The following is a 19,404-nucleotide window of genomic DNA, read 5'->3' as shown; positions in this document are numbered from 1 at the left end:
CTGCCCTGAAAGCTGAGACAGCTTCCCTGAATAGGATCCCTCTGTTCTTGGGAGTTGGAAAGCTATTCTCTGTCATCCCTCTTGGGTCACTTATGCAATCTGCCTCTGCAACTGGTGCCAGTTCAGATCAGCTACAGACCAGACACCCTGGACTGCTTAAATGTCATGCCCTGAATGTGCCTGGGAACCCAGGCACTTCTCTCGACATCCATATTCGTGGCCTGTTACATAGCCATTTACAGGCCATAAAGTGGTACCAGCTTCCATTAGCTGTACTTTTAATTCTAAAAAGATAACTGCACTGCATAGCAGCTATGCAGGTAGTTGAACTCTCTTTTGTCTTTCTGGAAGCTACTTCAGAGCTTATTTATCAGATAAAAGCAAAGTAAAGCAACAATAATGAGAACAGGTTGAGTGCCAAGAACAGCATACAAGTCTCAACAACACTCATCTTCCCACTCTTGGTTCTCCTGCAGTGCTCCCTCCACTGCTGATTCTGGTTTTACTTAGTCAATGTGATGCCTCAGTGACTGCAGTTGCTAATCTCCACTTCCTTCTCCCTCTGCTGAGTGTATTGCAACAATTTCTAAACAGTTTCAGGCTGCTCCTGCTCTGGATTTGCTAGATCTCTTTATGCTCTCTGCAAAATAGCAACTAAGCTACTTCCCAAGTCCTAACTTGGGTAACTCTTCCAGAGATTCTTAAGTTTGTGGATATAAAGGTTGACTTTCTCTTTGTTTCTGAAAGAAAACCAGATATTTTCTGTTTCATTTTAATCATAATATTATCTTAGACAGAGTCATCTTCAAGCAAATGCCCATCAGAGGTTTCTTGAGGACCTGAACTGAGCGTAGGTTAATAAAATAACAGAAAGCTCACTTTAGTCTCCCTGCATTGGTTTAGGGCGCACCTAAAATAACTATACTTTTGCTTACTAAGGCACAAATGAGACCGAAGTCTTCACAGATTTCAGTAATCTGAATGTGCTAATAATTATTCAAAGCCATGCTCTGATTAACATGGGTTCCTCCATTTCCTTGAGGTTTGGAGCCTGCCCACTGAAAACAAGAAAAATTTTCATGCTTGTTATGTTAAAAGAGTAAGACGAGCAACCTGGGGAAGGGAAGAAAAAAAAGGTGTAATGCTCCTGTGCCACAAACATTATTTAAAACAGACTTTTGAGGGGTTTGGAAAATGAAAAGAATGGGCGTTTCCTTTTATACAAGATAAAGCACAGCCCTGGTAGCTGAACTTCCTAAATTCAGGTCTGAAATAGATCATTATGGATGGCAGAGAGAACGGCCTCTCAATGCAGGCATAAGCAAAAAGGTACTCACAGTCCAACGAAGCAGGTGGAGTCCAAAGGCTTTGAATGGCTAATCTATGAGAAGAGACAGAAGGTGATGAGTGGGAGATGGCTTCATTGCCTGTCAATATCACTCAAAATCTGAAGGAGGAGATTTGATGTACCCAACCCATAGCAGCCTGCAATATCTCACTAAAATAGACTGTGACTTAACAGCTATACTAGAGCCTGACACTCCCTAGACAGTGAGTTTCAAATCTATGTTGCGTGAGTGAAGAAGGAATGCTGGGCCAAAATTCTAACTGAAACAAGGAGTCAAATATTTTGGAGAGCAAATGAAGAAAAATGGGCCCATATCCACAGCTTGCTGTAGAGCTACAGCGAGCCTCAATTCACTGTAGAGGCTTTTGCTGCATTGGATCCCACATTATAATTAGCAAATGTAGCATCAGATGAGGAACATCTGATTTCGTTTGCAAACACATACATACACAAGATGATGTCTCATCATTGCAAAATACAAAGGCTTAACAAATTATGTAATTATACATTTTCAGCAGATTTTGTGATTCTTTTCATATAGTGTTTGAACATTGCTTGGCATGTTATCAGCAGCTTTTCATTATTTAAATATTTAAACAGCTGATTGCCATATTTTTTCACTATAGAGCTATGAAATTCCGTTCTCATATAAAAGATATGGGTATAAAATGGACATTGTATTTGAGGGCTTTTATCTCAAATATAGTATTGGCCTTATGAGTAACAAAATCTGTTTTCACAAATAATATTCCGATTTATTTTTATTATTCCCTGTAACACACAACATATGATAATATTTAGGGAGGCATGCTGGAGCTCTTAAGGAGTTATTTTTCCGTACCTGATGTTACCAGGGTTATTTTTCACTAAACTTATTTCAGAGAAGGACCAGTTCAATAAAAACCCTAGCTCCCAAGGGAAATTTCCTTGCAAAACACCATCCACAAGACCTGATATCAAGTAAACAAGGCTAAAAGACATTGGAGTCCATTTCCCAGACAAAACTAAACTCACCCTCTACTCAAGAAGCCAACAGCTCTCAGCCTGAAGGATGTGCAGGAGAGATGCAAATGTACTAATGCTTTTCCTGGAGGCTTACTGCAACACAAGCATCAATTTTGCAGCAGCATACGATACGCTTACCAAATATGTACACATATTGATCAGAGCAACATTAAAACAGCAGACTGCTTCTTGCACATGTCTGTGCAGCTTGTAGCACAACAGGAGCCTCTCTGGGTGTTCAGCGTCTCTGGGCACAACTCCCTGACTTGAAAAAGAAGCAACAGATTTTCCCTCCATCTCCCCTCTCGTGAGTATTTGAGATTACCAGAGGCTTGTTTGCTTTGCTAGGAAAAAAAAAAAAAAAAAGACTAAAAGTAGGTTTACAAACCCACAATTTGGTCTTTTGTTCTTACCAACAGGTAATATCTACCTCTCTAAATTTTATTTATTCATATAGCAGGAGGTAGAAAGGACTTTGGAGGAAGGACACAAAATTAAATTTGGTTTTGCAGAAGTAATCAAGAAGAGTTCTCAGAAGATGATTCAGGGCTATCAAAAGTCAGTTTAGCTCTTGGAAACAAGTTGGGTGTTCTTACAGACACACATCATCACCTAATTCCTGGGAGGATTTCATCAGCGTAAAAAACAGCAGCAGTAATCCCACTTAAAATGCCTTCCACAAAATACTGCGTTCAGTAAGGGACTGATTCCGTAGGGAAGTCTCATTTATCTAATCAGTACCAAAAGTCCAAGCCCATGCTTGTCTTTGATTAGTGTCCATAGAAGAGGTATATCTGACTTTTGCATGTGGGCACTTACTTGTTGTAACTGTCCATATTTGCCAGACCAGGAGTAATTAATATTTCCGTTAGACCAGCCAGGAAGTTGATTGATGCTACATGGAACCCAAATTGTACAACTGCTGCGGAGCAGCCTCTGGATCCTATCTGGGACATTATGCATACTTTGGCTCTTAATCATGAGCATGTTCAGGGAAGAAATTTCTTACAAGAGAGAAGAAAAAAAAATAAAAAGGATAAGACTCCTTATTAAGCATAAGTCATGTCACTTGACATGTCAGTCAAGTATTATGACAGTAACTCAACTTACAAGACTTATGTAAAATCTTCTATTTAATTATCACTGCTTCGAACTTGCAAGCAATAAAAACATTTTTCTTAAATGCACGATGACCTATTTTGGTCACAGCACGATGCCCACCAGGCAAAAATAGCTCAGACATCAACTGCCATTGTGTAGTGGAACAGTGTGTACATTCGGATTTACAAAGTGGGATGAAAGTTTGGGAGATGAAATGGAATGGAAGTTAATATCTCTGGATAGATGTCATTTTTGGTTTTGTTTTTGCTTTTTTTTTAGACCACATCAATCATCACTAGCAATTCAAGCATCGACCTTTACTGACCGAATGACTACAGATTACAAATGAGAAGCAGCAATACATTTTTGGAGACTAAATGAACACACATATGCATCTCGAAGATCAGAGATGAACAGTATACAGCAGAGAAGCTGTTTAACTGCTTTTCTATGGATAGTTCTGTCCTTTTTCAGCCCTAAAATCTCCATTTTGCCTGCCATGCAGGAGGCAAGAACAATAAAAGCTTACATCAAACTTTATAGATTAAAAGACTTTAAACTGCTTCTTCTCCCTTCTACTCTGCCCCACATGAGGTACAGTAGAGTAGAAAAAAAAGCAAATATTTACCAAACCTTCGGGTGAACAACCTCAGCCTTTGAGACTGCTGTGGCCTAGAAAAATAACATTATGCCAAGCGTGCAGATTGTCCATCCTGAGGAGACTTCTTGCATGGAGAAAGAGATCATACCTTGTACCATGAAGCCATCTCTTAAGTAGCTGAGGCTGTATATCAAATGGCCTATCATCCTGAGAGGCAAACTGGGTAATCTGAAGGGGGAGTCAGGTGTTCTTTGACCGTCATAGCCTTGTAAGTAAGGACACTCGACCTTTGGACCTCTTAAGCCCACTACACTCCAACTCCAGTGTTTCATAGTATCTAGAGATGCGGTTATGGCCCATCCATTTTACAAAGTGTAATCACACTGTCGTGGGGTTAGTTCACCATTAATCCAGTGCAGAAGGGGATAAATGGTAACAACATCCAGTATATCCATGAGAGAACTATAACAGTATCTTTTTTTTTTCCTAAAAGCTTCTTGGTCTCTACTTTAATTCCTGGAGTAACTAAAAAGAATCAGAGACACACAGGTACCTACTTAATCATATATAAACCTGCTAGGACTTTTATGTTAACACTGGATTATGGCATGCCATGTGCTAAGGGTGAAAAGTTTCAGTCTGAGCAAACAGACCCTCACGATCAAACTCAGGATGTTTTCATTGAGCAGAAAACTCCTTGCAGGAGAGAAATCTTCAGACCAGATCTGGAGATGTGATTCAAGAGAAGCCTAGACCGTGGAGTGCCAGCACGAATGATATCTCCTAAAGCTTTGGAGTGCCTGTGAGTATTTGGTGCCCAAGCCGATGTTTGGATTTTCTTCTAGAGATAAATTTTAACTGCAGATGTGAAAATTATATAGGGTCAAATATACATTGAAACAAATATGCTGGAAAGGGAATAGGGAAAAGAAGACAAAAATATGACTGGTGCACTTGAGAGCAGGGAGACAGGACACTAGAGAAAGCTCACAAGGTAGGCAGAAAGTCTCCATGGCTTCCAGCCAGGCTGAGCATCCTGGGAAGTCCTCTTCAGACCTGTTGTCTGTTCCTGGTACTCTGAACTGCAATCTCTAACAACAGAAATAATGTGAAAACCCAAACTCTCTTTCTGTATCTCTCCATTCCTGAGGTTTGGTTCAGGAGTCAAGAGTCAAACTTCCATAATTCTAGTTTTTTTAACTTGGTGCATGAAGACTGACCAATGCACTTAGTGAGGTCAGATGCCAGATTGCATCATACCATGTCCCACCAAATCAACTGTGACACAGTTTGCAGCCTCTGTCCTGCAGATATCCAAAAACAGGACAGCAGAAGCTGCAGTAGGTGTCCCAAGAGAAATGACATCTGCCGTCTCCTGTGTTAAGATAATACTAGTTACTGTCATTTCATCAGGACTAGATTACTAATTAACTTTATTACACCCACACACAAACCCAAGAAATAATAATAATAATAAAATACAAATAAAGAATGGAAAAAAAATATCTCCTGTTCACACAGTGAAGATGGAACAAGGACAAGTCTGTTAACAGACGTTTCAGTCAAATAGTACAGGAGAATTAAATAGATGGCAAGAAATTTATACGAAAAAGCCTAACTTAGGAAATGGCCTGCATAGCAGAATTCAGAGGAGTATTTTTCTATGACATATTAGCGACAAATACTGATGAAAATTGACATTGTTCACAGTGAAAGGAAAACATTGGTTCTTAGTCACTGTTTTGCCTTCAATTTAATCTTGCCTCTATATTTTAATCTAAGCCAATTTGAGATGTTAGCTGCATACAAATATGCTTTCCATATAGGCTGCCGGAGAAGGGCTTTTGAGCAAGAATTGTGGTAAGCTGATTACTTCTTTTAATTTCTTCTTATCAATACAGCATTTTTAATTGTTTGAATCTTAACAGCCAATGTAACTGTTCGGAGAGGGTCAGGGAATGCAAATGAAGACTAAGAAATTATTTCAGTATAAAATCAGAGCGCTCTCTATGCCATGGCAACTGCAATTTTTCATTAAATTACAGATTCTTCAGGGTTGCTCTCCGTATTGACAAGATCATTTCACAGGGAGAGGAGGTAAGGGAAAGGAGAGATCTTTCTGAAGAAATAGAATTATTATGATGAGCAATTAAGAACCTATATCCTAGAATGTCACAGTGGGTCTTCTCCTTTCATCCCATGAAATAGACTGATTATAAAAACACCTTCCATCTGAGCACCTCAACCCTAACACAGTTTGTGTTAGGCAGCATTTTCCCTTGGGCTGAAAAATACAGATATCAACAGGACTACCAGATGTTCAACCTAACATCACCAGCCTGAAACCCCCCTGTCCTCCCTATTTCTCAAACAGTCAAGTGAATGGCCGTCTTGCTCCAACAGAGCTAACCCATTTACATTAAGTTTGCTGTCACAGCGATTCATGCTTTTCCATTTCCTCCCACTATTTCTATTTTTCACATGCTCTTTCTTTGATCTCACCTCCTCCCTTTAAAATCCAGGCAAATCAGTTATACTCAAAAACAGAGACTTTTTCTTAACTTCATCACGTGCTGAATTGGTAGTGCCTTTCTATCTGAGCTTTGGTACAAAATGTCTTAATGGAAAACTGAATGAGTCTTTGTTATGTTCTCTCCCGTTCCAAAATCCTGAATCTGGTAGTAAAGAAGCATCCTTTACGCTAATGCTTAGAGTGAAGATTTTTCTCTTTCAGATATTCCAGAGAAAGAAACAACATTGCACGTGACATCATAGCAGAGCAGCAGGTTCTCTAAAGCAGTTAGTTGAGTCTCCTCTGAATATTAGACATAGAAACCCAAAGAAAACTGCCCAAGGTCTGGATTTGAGCATTAAGTCTGGATCCAGGCACAACTTGCCTATAAAAGCCCCAAAAGTCACATTTGCACATAGTGAAATGGTCCCCACGCCTGTGGGGATCACAGCAAGGGGCTGTTTAGCATAGGCAAGGGTTGGCCTGAAATCACAACATACCCACATGCTGAAGTAGTGAGGGATTTTAAATCTGCTGTTTCCAAATATTTAGACTTTATTAAATCTAGTTCTAAAGTTAGCTACTTCTTTCGGTACTACGCTCTCCTGACTTCTCTCACTTTAAGCCACTTCCTACCATCTCTCAGCTTTTCCCAGAAAATCTGATTGTAAATTTCTCCATCACAGTATCATAACTGTAGTACTTAGCACAACATGGCTTCTTTAACTCAAAATACTTACCTTTAAAAACAAACACACAAAGAGAATCCAACCAGACTGACCCAGTTCAGTAACCTAAATACCAGTTCAGTAACCTAAATACCAGTAAAATACCAGAAAATGCTAGCAGACTGATGTGGATATTCATTTAATCACTCTTACTTCTGTTTTGGAGTGGAAATATGAAGACACAACAATATGCTGCTGTAATTTTCCTACAAATTTCTATGAATTATGCATAGCAAGGAAAATAATGTAAATAAATCTTTCTTTCTTCCATGTGCTTTCCAACTGCAGTTCTTTCCCTCTAACTAAGTATTCAACTAAAACCAGTTTATTACCAATGCAGAATTTAGTGAGAACGTTTAGAAATTATAAATCTGTCACAGAATGAATTCCCCTCTGTGTTTTACAGCCAGTAGGTCAATTATTTTATCTGAAGGTTTCAATTGACTTCAGGAACAAGTGCACGAGAGCACAACTTGAGATGAAATACTGGCTTTGCCTCATATTATAGGTCACTTTGAGTACTTCAGCCTAACAAACACCTAAACAAAATGATATGCCTCGTTTGTGCTGTAGATTATATTTGCTCTATTTTTTCTATGCAGAGTCACTCACAAATTTCTGGAGGTATTGTTTGGTGGTTGTCTATTCTAACAGTATGTATATATTTATGTATATGTATTTATGAGCTATTTACCACATAAACCATTCTCAGGAAGGCCCACTGACTAAAATGACAAGAGCCAATAAAGCACACTGATATTTAGACAACAAAGCTGGTGGAACATTTCTCTGAAAGAGCCACTTCTAAAAACTGTTTTCCACTTTTCCAGAATGCAGTATTTTGTGCTGTTTACACTAAAGGTTGTATTTAATGCTCCAAATGCTGAACTGAGCTGGGAGCACCGACTCACCTCCACTGTGGCATAGCAGAGCTGAGAATGCCCAACATGGAAAACCAGAGCAGCAGCTCTCTTTTAGTGTGAAATCTGAAAAGCAATGAAAGAAAAAGCATAAGCCCATGCCCTTTTATAGATTTCTTCATCATGGAGAAAGGTCACTGAAAAGGGAGTGTGTATTTTTCCAGAATATTTGACATACAAAACAGGAGCCCTGTCTGCACTGGAAAATTCCATAGTATGTGGAGGCCTAGATAGGGACAACTGGTCATATCACAAGAGATTGAAAGAAGTGACTTGGGGGGAAAAGGTGCATGTTTTAATCAGATTCATTAAAGCTCACTGAACATTCAGAAGATCCTCCAGAAAAATCAGGGAAGACAGGTTTTATTTTGCCTGCTCTTTCTAAAATTCTGGATACTGCCAGCAATCCAAAAATCCAACATGTCTCTCCACCTGTCATTTATCTCCTTTCAGACACTCTCCATTCAGACACTCTTATATAACAAGCTTTTAAAAGGAAAAGTTAGAAACTTTTTAACAATTTTAAGTTGTGGACAATGATTTCAGTAAAAACTGACTGAGCTCAGCTCCTTGCAAAAATCAGTGCCTAGTCTGATCCTTCCTTTAAAAAGGCCTCTGTCCTATCCAACAGGAACAAAAACTTTCAGTGCTGGATAAAGCTATATTACTGTGGAGACAAAAGTAACCTTATAAAAAGCTTTGTGTAAAAGTAATGTATACATGCATTCAGTACTCTAATGCTTTCCATAAAACACATTTAGCATAATACATACACACGCACAACCTGTCCATGCAGAAAACATATTCATTATGGTTATTCTGAAAAGTCATTAAAAATTGCAGGGGGTGTACCACAGCCTCTAAGCCTTTTGATTGTTCCTACAATCCAGATGCTAACAGCTGGAAAAAAAATAATAATAAAAATAAAGAGCTATATAAGCATTCTGGGAAGTAGACAGAAAGCTAACCAGAGCTTCCACCTTGCTTCTAGAATAGCCCTGTTAAGAAAAAAATATACTTAAAGAGCCTTTCCAGATGTAGCTAGATAATACTGAACTCTGTTTCCACTAAGAGCTTTAGGAATAGTATTAGCTCACATGGAAATAATTTTTTAACTAGCGGGGAGTGGTTCCCTAGCAGTTCCTGAAGCTGTTCCCCCATGCCCATATCCCCTCCTCTCTGGCTCATTTTCAGAGCTACACCCAGTGTGCAACATGACCTATGCACCTAAAGAGGCATGAACTGTTTTATTCATGGAAAGAGAGGATTATCAGAACTGAGTGGTTAAAAGCACTATGAGAGCACTGTATAGTATTTATCTGATAACAAAAGTAATCTGTATTTCATGATGCTATGATAAAACACAATGACATTAACTTTACAGAGTCCCAGTACCTTATAATGTCAGAAAGCTGAGAAGATTAATAAAACAGCATGTATTTTTACACGTAAATGCTGAAGGTCCTGTTCACATGTATGAGAGTAAAAGACTGGAGGATTGTATATAAAATAGTGATGGCGTGAAGGGATTCAATTGTATTTGAACATGACAGTAAAAAATCAGTGTTTAACACTCTTAGGCTGAACCAGTAGGCTCTTTTCAGTAGAGCTTTCCCTCCTCTTCTCCTAACTTACTAGGATCCTCAACCTGTTCACTTAATCCTTTTTTTTTTTTTTTTTCTACCCTCTATCTGGGTATATTTCTGAGATGCTAGAAAATCCAAAATATCAAAGAAGCCAAAATAGATTATTCTTGGAATAGCTTAATTCTTTACAAACACTCACATAAAAAGTGTGGAAAAGGAGAGATCGAGACCTTTAAACTCAGCAGTCAAGGACAGCAGGTGCATGACAAACCTACTACTGCAAAACAGAAGAGAGATAAGGATGAGGATCATGCCAAAAGAATAATTTCCTTCCAAACAGTAAATAACTGGAGTTCTTTGCTAAGTAACCAACTACTTAATTAGATAATGTCAGTTGGGAAGAAGAGCAGAACAAATTAAAAATAATAGAAGAAAGAAAATGGGACCACATTCTCCCTTCAGTCTAAGAGCTTCTTGACTACTTTAAGACCCAAGAGGGCTCAGCTGGTCAGTCACACACCAGCCACTTTCATGTTTGTGGTTGCTTATGCAGCCATCTCCAAGCTGAAAACTCTTCCTCTACAGAAATAACTAGCTCAAATTTTTCCAGTATAATTCCCCTTATTATATTTCTATGTGAATTAAAATGTCACAAAAAAAAGTTTTTTTTTTCCAATGATCTGAAAAAGGAGTTTGCTGTTCTACCTCTTTACGAATAAACCTCCACTTTCAGGATGAATGGATGGAGAGATTCAGTCTGTGCACGTTATCAATAATTTACATTATTTTCAAAGTATGTTAAAGCTGCTCGATGCCTAGTCTGTACTCAGAAGCTAAAATAGCATATTAGATTATTTTCTTAATTTTCTGCAAGATACTGCACCAGCTTTGCATTTCAAAATGAGACTTCATTACATCCATATGTTGGTTGATTATCCTCTATCTGGACAGTGATTCCAGAAATTTCATTATTCTGTACTAACATATAGCATTAACACCTATTTAAGCCACAATTCTCAGTGCGCAAATAGAGGAGCCGACACGGTGATTTAATTGAATTTTATACATGCCAGTCTGGACTCACAGTCATTTAAATCCAACTTAGATGTGGCTGACAGTTAGAATATCACTACACTGAAAGCCAGGAAGACAAACCAGTCAACCATGGCACTGCTACCTATATGGATTTCCCATTTTGCTAATGTAATTCCCTCCAGCTTATATGACTTGCAACAATATCCTCAACTGCACGAAGAAAATACCAGATTCAAATAAAGATGACTTTGAAAGTGTAAAAACAGCTTATTTTCAGAATCATGTCTTTGAAACATCTATATTGCTTTCAGTCACTTAAAAAAACAGCCATCTGGAGAGTTAAACAGCTAAAACAAAACACGAGCTATCGCAACACTTGACAACACTGCATCTGCTACCAGCCTTCCCCCTGAGGAGAGAAGATCTTCATTCCCTTCCAGGAGCGAATTTGGTCTGTCCAGGCTTTTAGCAACAAGGCCACCAGTGTCCCCTTGCCATCGAACATGCGGGGTCCCTTGGTCACATGTCTTGGTCACATGTCCTCTTTCCCATGAAAGGGCCTGTGGGGAGAAGCTCCCTCAGAGATTGAGGCCACCGGGTGCTGTGCGGACACAAGCACCAAGCTTGGAGCGGTCAAGGGCTTGGCTGCAAGGGGCAGCGAAAAATTCTCCTCCCCACAACCTGCCGTCCTAGGTGGCATCTCCTATGGGGACCATAGGAGATCCCTGGGGCAACCAGCACAGTTACCCCTCCAGATTTCCATACTACGACAGGGCAAAGGTGTTGAAAAGTGCCTGGTGCCATCCACAAGTCCCACGAGGAAGCTGGTGGGCTGGTTACTGCAGCCTGAAGTGGGGGTCCTGCAAAGCCCTGCCAGCACCCAGTGCTGCCACTCACTCATCCCACTGTCCTTGCTGATGGGCACGTTGTGCCCAGATGGGTCCCCGTGGAACAAGGTGACAAATTAAAAAATCTGGCACTGGGTCCAACAGATACAATTTACAGAGAAACACTCTGACAGATGTGAGACCTTTATTTTATCTGGATCCACCGCTTATTTTTTTGCGACTTCCTAAAATATCCTGAGCTCCAAAGCAAACAAATACAAGTTAGTGCACCCTGCTGCCCTGTAACCATACCAGCCAGTGATTATGAGACTTGCGGATGGCTATTCTGCAGCCCCCAAAACCCAGAAAAGACTTGCCCATTTACTTTTAATTATGAAAGTGGTTTAATTATAATATTGGTCGTACTCAGTCTTTTAAAAGGACAGGTCATTCTTCGCACAAGACGGGGGAACTAACTAGTCCTTCAAATTTACGTGTGCTGGAATAACCTTAGCTGCCAGTCCTCCTTTTTCCTCCTCTCCTCCTCATTTGAGTTTCAAAAGCTCACTTTTTATTTTTATTTCAGCATATGAAACAGCTGCTTCATAGTAAGGCAAACTTGGCACATCTGAGGTATCAAAGCCTGACTCATTTTTGCAAGGTTTGCATTGATTTATAATTCCCTTTTTCTTGTATAGTACCTGGGGAAGCCAAGACAGGAAGCCTTTAGGGAACCAGGAAGCCAAAAGTCCTAGCAATAACCAGCATGAGGCAACTGGCCCAAACACATCTTTGTCAGATTTTGGTTATATCATTTTTTTTCAACTTGGAGTGATTACAGCCTATTCCTACTTTACACAGTCGGTCTGTGGCATAAGCAGTTCACAAAATGATACCAATTTAACAGATGAAAATAGATTTCTTAAAAATAAACCATTCTTATTTTAAAAATGAAACCTGGAAATAGTAACTCGCACATAAACCTGAATTCATAGGTAAAAATTCTCATTTGGAGTAGATTTTTATAGCTACTTATGTTGAGATTTACTAGCTAGTTATGTTTTATATAAAATAAGCTGACGAGTATTTATAAGAGCACTAAATTTATAAGAGCTCTTTCATTATGACACACAAAGTCCAACCCAAAAGCTAAACTTTTTGCATTCTTTTTTCTTTGCAAGAATGTCCTCGTTCATCTATTTTTTTTTGTGCTGGTCATAAGCAGCGCAAAGGAATTAGTGATCTTGGTCAAAGAGATCAAATGCTTTTTACTCTATTTCCGTATATTAAAAGAGGGCATATTTTAAACCCAAAGCCAAACAAATCAGTAGCTCCACTGCAAAAACACATTTAAAGTGACTGAAACCTGAGCTTTGAAACATGGTACTGGTTACTGTTGGCACCAGGTGACAAATTTATTTGGGAAAGTGCTGTAACTCACAGGTGTCACTCCCCCGGCTCCGCCAGGGCCAGTCTTGGCATTGATGCCCAGGGCTCCTCATCACTAGTCTAGCAGGCGCAACGTGATCCACCTTGCACACAGCATGCAGGAGGGCACCACTCGGCGTGAAAACAAATACATTAAAAGTCGTATGGAGCTGAAGCCTATTCTGAAAAATACCTGAGCACAGAAAATGGTTCATTTTCGTGCTGTCAATAGCATTCCCTGCTCTGTTGAACTGTAAAGGGTGTCGTATTGCTCAGGGAGATCTTCTTCAGTCTATCTGAAATCCCAGGATTTAATCATGGGGAGGCATGTGCAGAACTGTTCCTCACAGTCCCGCAGTCAACTCTGCAGCAAATCATTTCTTGAAATTCAGAGTGTTTGGATCGATTTTAGTGCTCTGTTTGTTTGGATTTAAGAGGCTCACTCTCTACCCAGTCCTCTCCCTTTCACTCTGATCCTTGCAGAGCTCTTGAAAAGAGCCCAATTTTCAGCTTGAGTGAGAAGAAATTTTACACTGCTGAAACAGAAATCATCAGGTTTTCTCTTTATTAGTAGCAGCTCTTAAAGTAAGCCTGCCTTACTGGTGACAAGGAGAGGGCTGGCACCTGCAAGCTGGACATTCAGGTGTGAATTAAGAGTGAGGAAAAGGGCAGCAAAAAGCTTTGGCAATTCCCAGAGAGAGCAGAGATTCACAGGAAGAAAAAAAAAGTAGATTTTGTGTGCCTGTATGGATGTCTCTACACATACCGGGATCTCAGCTGGAAAAAAATAATGATCATCTTTTAGCAGACTGAGCCTGTGCTCTGTCTCCATGGCAATGAACCGGAGACCTGGAGGAAAAGAGCTGCACCATCCACGGTGGATGCATCAACCTGAGCTGACTGTGTGAAGGCTAATGTCTAGTTTAGTGTTTCTAATTTCCATGTTACTCAGTGCTCAATAAGATCAAATTATCAACCCAAAAATCTTTATGAAACAAGCCCCTCCTAAGGTAAGAAATATTTTAAAAATAACATTTTCTATATGATGAAACTCTTTTTCTTCAGTAAAATGAATTTTCCTTAGCAACTCAGGCCTCATGGAAGAGAGAAAGTCACTAGGATGGGAAGGAAATGTAAAAATTGATCAGCAGGGGAATTGCTCTTCGGTCGTTATTTTCACTGATCTTGAATAGGGTTTTACACCTTTTCCTGCCAAACATTTTGCAGGGGATCTGGCACTACTACAATAAAGACAGCCCCTCCATTTGAACCTGCAAGAAGCGCCTGTTGAGCATGTGGGAAACAAAGAGTATATGTGTTGAATATGTATGTATGTTGAATATGTGAGAAATAAAGCCCACAAATAAAACACATGCAGCACTTGACAGGAAAAGAAAGACACTCCTTCTGTAATTTAGTTAATAATTATGAAAATAAGTAGTTAGCTTCTATATCATAAAATTATTTCTCGACTGAAGAAAAACTAAGAAAAGGAAAAATAATATATATGTATATATATAGCTAATCAAAAAAGAAAACTAGTAAAGATCAGGAAATAGGAGTTTGTTTCAATCTATTTGATGTATAAAAATTTGCGGAGGGAGAAATTAAACTAGTTGAGAGAGCCTTCAAGTCTCAGAAGAGAATTAAAAAAACATAATATATCACGTTGGAAAGATTGAGCCTTTCATTTGGTTTAGGCAAAATAAAATTTATAGCTTTGTTTGGCAGTAATAAGTATTTTTTTAAAGGATAAAATGCACACTTAGTCTTCGCATTTAAAGTTTTTGTACAAGCAAATTCCTTCTTCCATCTGATGGGAATACTTGAAGCAATAATATTGCCCTTCATCCTACAGGTACACAGACAAACATACAATTGCACTGTCAGCAGCCGCCCATTTTTCTCAGACTTATGAAACCAGAGTCATCAAAACTGCCCCACAAAACCACATAATTAAGGAACTTCTCAAAAAAATCCTCAAAAGCCAAGAAAAACAAAACTGCCCCAAAGAAAGATAAGGGCACTAACTGCAATCCTTTCTACTTTCTGTATTTGGAAGGTTCATAAAATCTCATGAATCCACCCTGTTTAAACACAATGACCTGATGTACTGATGCCAAGATTTTTTAGACCCCGACAAGAGGCAGCAGTGGCAATAATCAAATTCTGCTCTTAAATTAAGACCCCTTATAGGAGAGCAGCGTGAGGTGGACTTGGTGCAAATGAGAAGGCCAGTGAAATAAGAGACACTTTGCTATTTCTGAGCCAAATCACTGCTGAGAAGTCATCAGCAATGTGCAATAAGTGGAGAATGGTGGAAGTGGTTCTATACCTCGTATGATATACACATCTTTAATTATGTTTTCCAAGCATGAGACACGGCAGTCACTGGCTAGATACCACTGACTTCTTAATAAATATTTAAAATATTTATTTTAAATAAGAAGTCAGTGGTATCTAGCCAGTGACTGGCTATTTAAATAAACATATTTATTTAAATAAATAAGAAAAGAAGAGGCTGGCACAACTGAAGTTTGGTAACAAAGAATTTCTGCATGCCAAAAGAAAAATGCAAATTTCCTCCTAATCAGTACTGCTTGGAAATATGTTCTCTTCCACTAGGGTAAGGCTGTGGGGAGGATGAATACACTGCTCTTTTCCACAACCTTTTTCCCAATGCCATTGATCTGTGCCCCAAGATGTGAGGAATGTGTATATCTGATAGGAAGACAGATGAAAACCAAGAGGATCTGAAAAAACACTGAATTCAGACACTGGATGAACAGAAAAACATCATCTGTAAAAACAAACACATAAACAGTCCAGAACCTTGATATTTACTTTTTGTAAAATATCAAATAATGAACAAGAGGCTATTAATGAATATATACTTTCGATGAATATATACTTTTTAATGAACATTATTTTTGGCTGCAGCTTAAAATAGGACCAAGGGGTTTTTTTTTGTTTGTGCTGATAAGGAAAAACAGCTTTTTCCTTCAGTGACTTGAATGTACTCCAGCTACAGAAATCAATAGCTTCAGAGGTCAACCATTCAGAGGTGCTGAGACTGAATCCTGAGTGAAAAGGCAGCTAATACTGGAAAAATGCCAAAGCTACTCTGACATTATTGGTGGCACCCTGACCTGACCCAGCAAACAGAGTAGGAGATGTTGGTTAAGCTTTTCTGCAGTACTGGAAAAATGCACTGCAGTAGCAGGAAAAAGCAAGATATTATTAGCAGTTTCAGTCAGAATATGTTCTGTCAGGGCAATTCAGCTGCTATAGATAGATAGAAAGGGCATTGCTTTTCTTGGCTGATATGATCTTTAAAGGGGAGAAACAAGAAATATGGAGCAGTTAAGAATTATTAGCTAGAAAAAATGCAGAAAACCATCTGGGCCAAAAAGCAAACAAGCATCTCCCGTGCAAAAAAGCCTGTATTTACTCAGGAAAATTAAAAATTGGAGGAGCAGAGAAAGATGGGTAGCTGAAAAGGAGAAGTGAGGACAAAAGAAATGAATTAGAGCAAGTAGAAAAATCCTTCCTTTACTGTAGGATACCTAGACTAAGACCTTGAAAGAAAGGTGGGTCAGAGTGTGGCTATGCACCACTCCATTTCTACAGAGTCTGCAGTGGGATAAGGCTGTCCTATTCATTTGGAGTTGATTCTCTTGCTGGAAGATCCTCCCAGTGATGACTCCTTGAGGCTAACTCTCATGTCAAAATAACTGATCTGCCTTTTGGACTGGACGGACCCCTTACCTTCACTGAGAGCAGGGAGAGGGACAACGCTACAACCCTGCCCCTATGTCATGACAAATCCTGGGTGCCTGCATACGGTGGCTTTTCAATGTCCACCAGGTCACCGGCCTTCCCTGGGAAAGCTGAGTCACATGCATGCACACAGAAGCAGTGGGGCAGACAGCTTGATATCCGGAAGATGCCCAAGAAAAAGGAGAAGGACTCATCCAATTCATGTTCCTTCCCTCAGCTACCACCTTTGTAGCTGCTCCTGAGACCTCCACAGGGAATGTGAGTTTCTTCCTCTCAGCCAACATCTTTCCCAAGCTCACTTGGAGCAGCATGACTGGCTGCATGTTGCTCGAGCACTGAGCAAAGGAGTCTCTAGGAAGACGATGTTGGTTGGAGTACCTGCTGTCACTGAAACATTGCATTTAATCATGTGAGGAAGAACTTCTTTCCTGTGAGGGTGACAGAGCCCTGGAACAAGCTGCCAAGAGAGGTTGTAGAGGCTCCTTCTCTAGAGATCTTCCAAACCCGCCTGGATGCCACCCTGTGCTCTGGGTGTCCCTGCTGGAGCAGGAGGGTTGGACTAGATGATCTCTAGAGGTCCCTTCCAACCTCAACCATTCTGTGATTCTGTGTGATTCTGTGATTTGCTGTGGAAAGAAGGCCACAAGGACAGGAGGCTCACCAGGAGGCCACACTGATCACACAGGACATAAACTAGACCCGGCTGCTGTAGAAGGTGCCTGCAATTGAGAAGGAATCTTAGGAAGCTTTTGCCATCTTTTATCCATAGTTTGCTGAGTATTAGTAGACTCCTAGGTCTTGCTAGGATTTTCCTAGAAGATAGGTAATGCTTAGTATCAGAATGATGGAAAGAAAGAATTAGGATGTCTTAGTCACACAGGTTGTAATAATATTTTTGGCCACATCACAGATCAAAGCCACATTATACTAGGCACTGAACAAACTACCACAAAACAAGCCCTGTGAGCCTGCTACTTGCACATTTGCAGAAACATTGGTAAATTTTTGCTTTTATCTTAACAGAGAAAAATGTTAATAATTCCTGATTTCCTTTAAATGCATATCTCTTCAATTATTTTTTGTTGCATTGGGTTATTTTCCATTTTCAACCCAGTATTTAGTGCATTTCTTTGCCCAGCCAGGTCCTCCCTATTCTAAATTCTCTCTTTTCCTCCTCACCTCCTCTCAGAAAAACTATCTTTTATTGGGAAAATATTGTGACAATATTTGAAGTGTTCTTTCTGGTTCCCCCCACTAGCATGCACAGGGACCCCCTCAGAGCAGCTCCACTTCAGGATCTGACATTATCCCCTCCCAGATCACAGTCACAATAACTTACTTCATAGATAAAAATACTAAATTTGTCTTATATAGTATGGTACAAAGTTTGCTCTGTTTAATAAAAGAGGTATTGTTGCTACTGAATACGCAAAGGCTTATTTTCTAACTTTTAAATTCTATGTAATTAAACAGAAAGGTTAATATTGGCTTCCCAAGTAGCATAGCTCTGCTAATGTCAATTATTCTTTCTAAACACAGAATGACTTTTGATTAGTGAAACAAATCAGTTTAACCTGCACCAGGACATAAGGCTATTGTACTTTATATGACCTTGAGGTGACTGGGTGACTGACTGCATGTTCTCCCCCTTAAATTTCCCCCTCTCCGCTTCTTTTTCAGCTTTTTGATAACTACAAACTGCAGACAGTCAGTTGGAACAGTAAAAATTCCACCCCCCCACCAAAAGAAAGCAAAAAGAAAGTGCACACACAGATGGCTGTTAGCTAATGCATCATGGTCCAGCCTTCACTAAAAAAGAAAAAAATAGACTTTCCTGAAGCAAAAATCCTCAATGTCAAAGAAGAAAATTATGTATCCTCCATGCTAAGATGCAAAGTGGGAGGCAACACAGCAGAGACAACACCTGTTTGTTCTTCTCAAGCCTTCAGACTCCTTGATTATCCTCTCTGATCCTGTTCCTATTTTCCCTAGGGGAGTTGGTGCTTGATGTCTATTAAATTCATCATCATTTTCCTTGCAGAGTTTTTACTACACAAATAGGTCTTGCTGCTGAAGTGCCTTGAGCAATAGTTTGAGGTAGGTGGCTGCATCCTGGCAGTATTTTCAGCTTTACCCTACTGGGTAGGAAAGGGGCACATCCACTCTCTTTCAGAGGATATCAGAATATAGCACTATTCAACAGATATTACATGATATTATTATTATTATATTGTTATATTATTATTATATATATTATTATTACAGATATTATTTTCTAGATACATGGTCCATCAGATTTAAGAGATGCTTTTACTGAGGACATTAGCATTTTCCACACTGAGTTCCCATCAAAGCAATGCCACGCAGAGTTAGAAGAGATCTTTAGTTTGATTTTCTCCACAAAGTTCAAGGAAGAAAAAAAAAAAAGGCCTTGAAAAACAGATTAGTTTCTTTCACAGAATAGTTATATTTAAATTGGAGAAATGAAGGCCACTTGTGTGACAAAGCTTTAAAATAAGCCTGGTGCCATACC

This window comes from Tinamus guttatus, unplaced genomic scaffold (genome assembly GCF_059628265.1).
Source record: "Tinamus guttatus ecotype Peru unplaced genomic scaffold, ASM5962826v1 Tinamus_guttatus_pri_ptg000497l, whole genome shotgun sequence".
Classification (NCBI taxonomy): Eukaryota; Metazoa; Chordata; class Aves; order Tinamiformes; family Tinamidae; genus Tinamus; species Tinamus guttatus.
The sequence above is the reverse complement of the archived record's forward strand: the minus strand, read 5'-3'. Positions refer to the sequence as shown.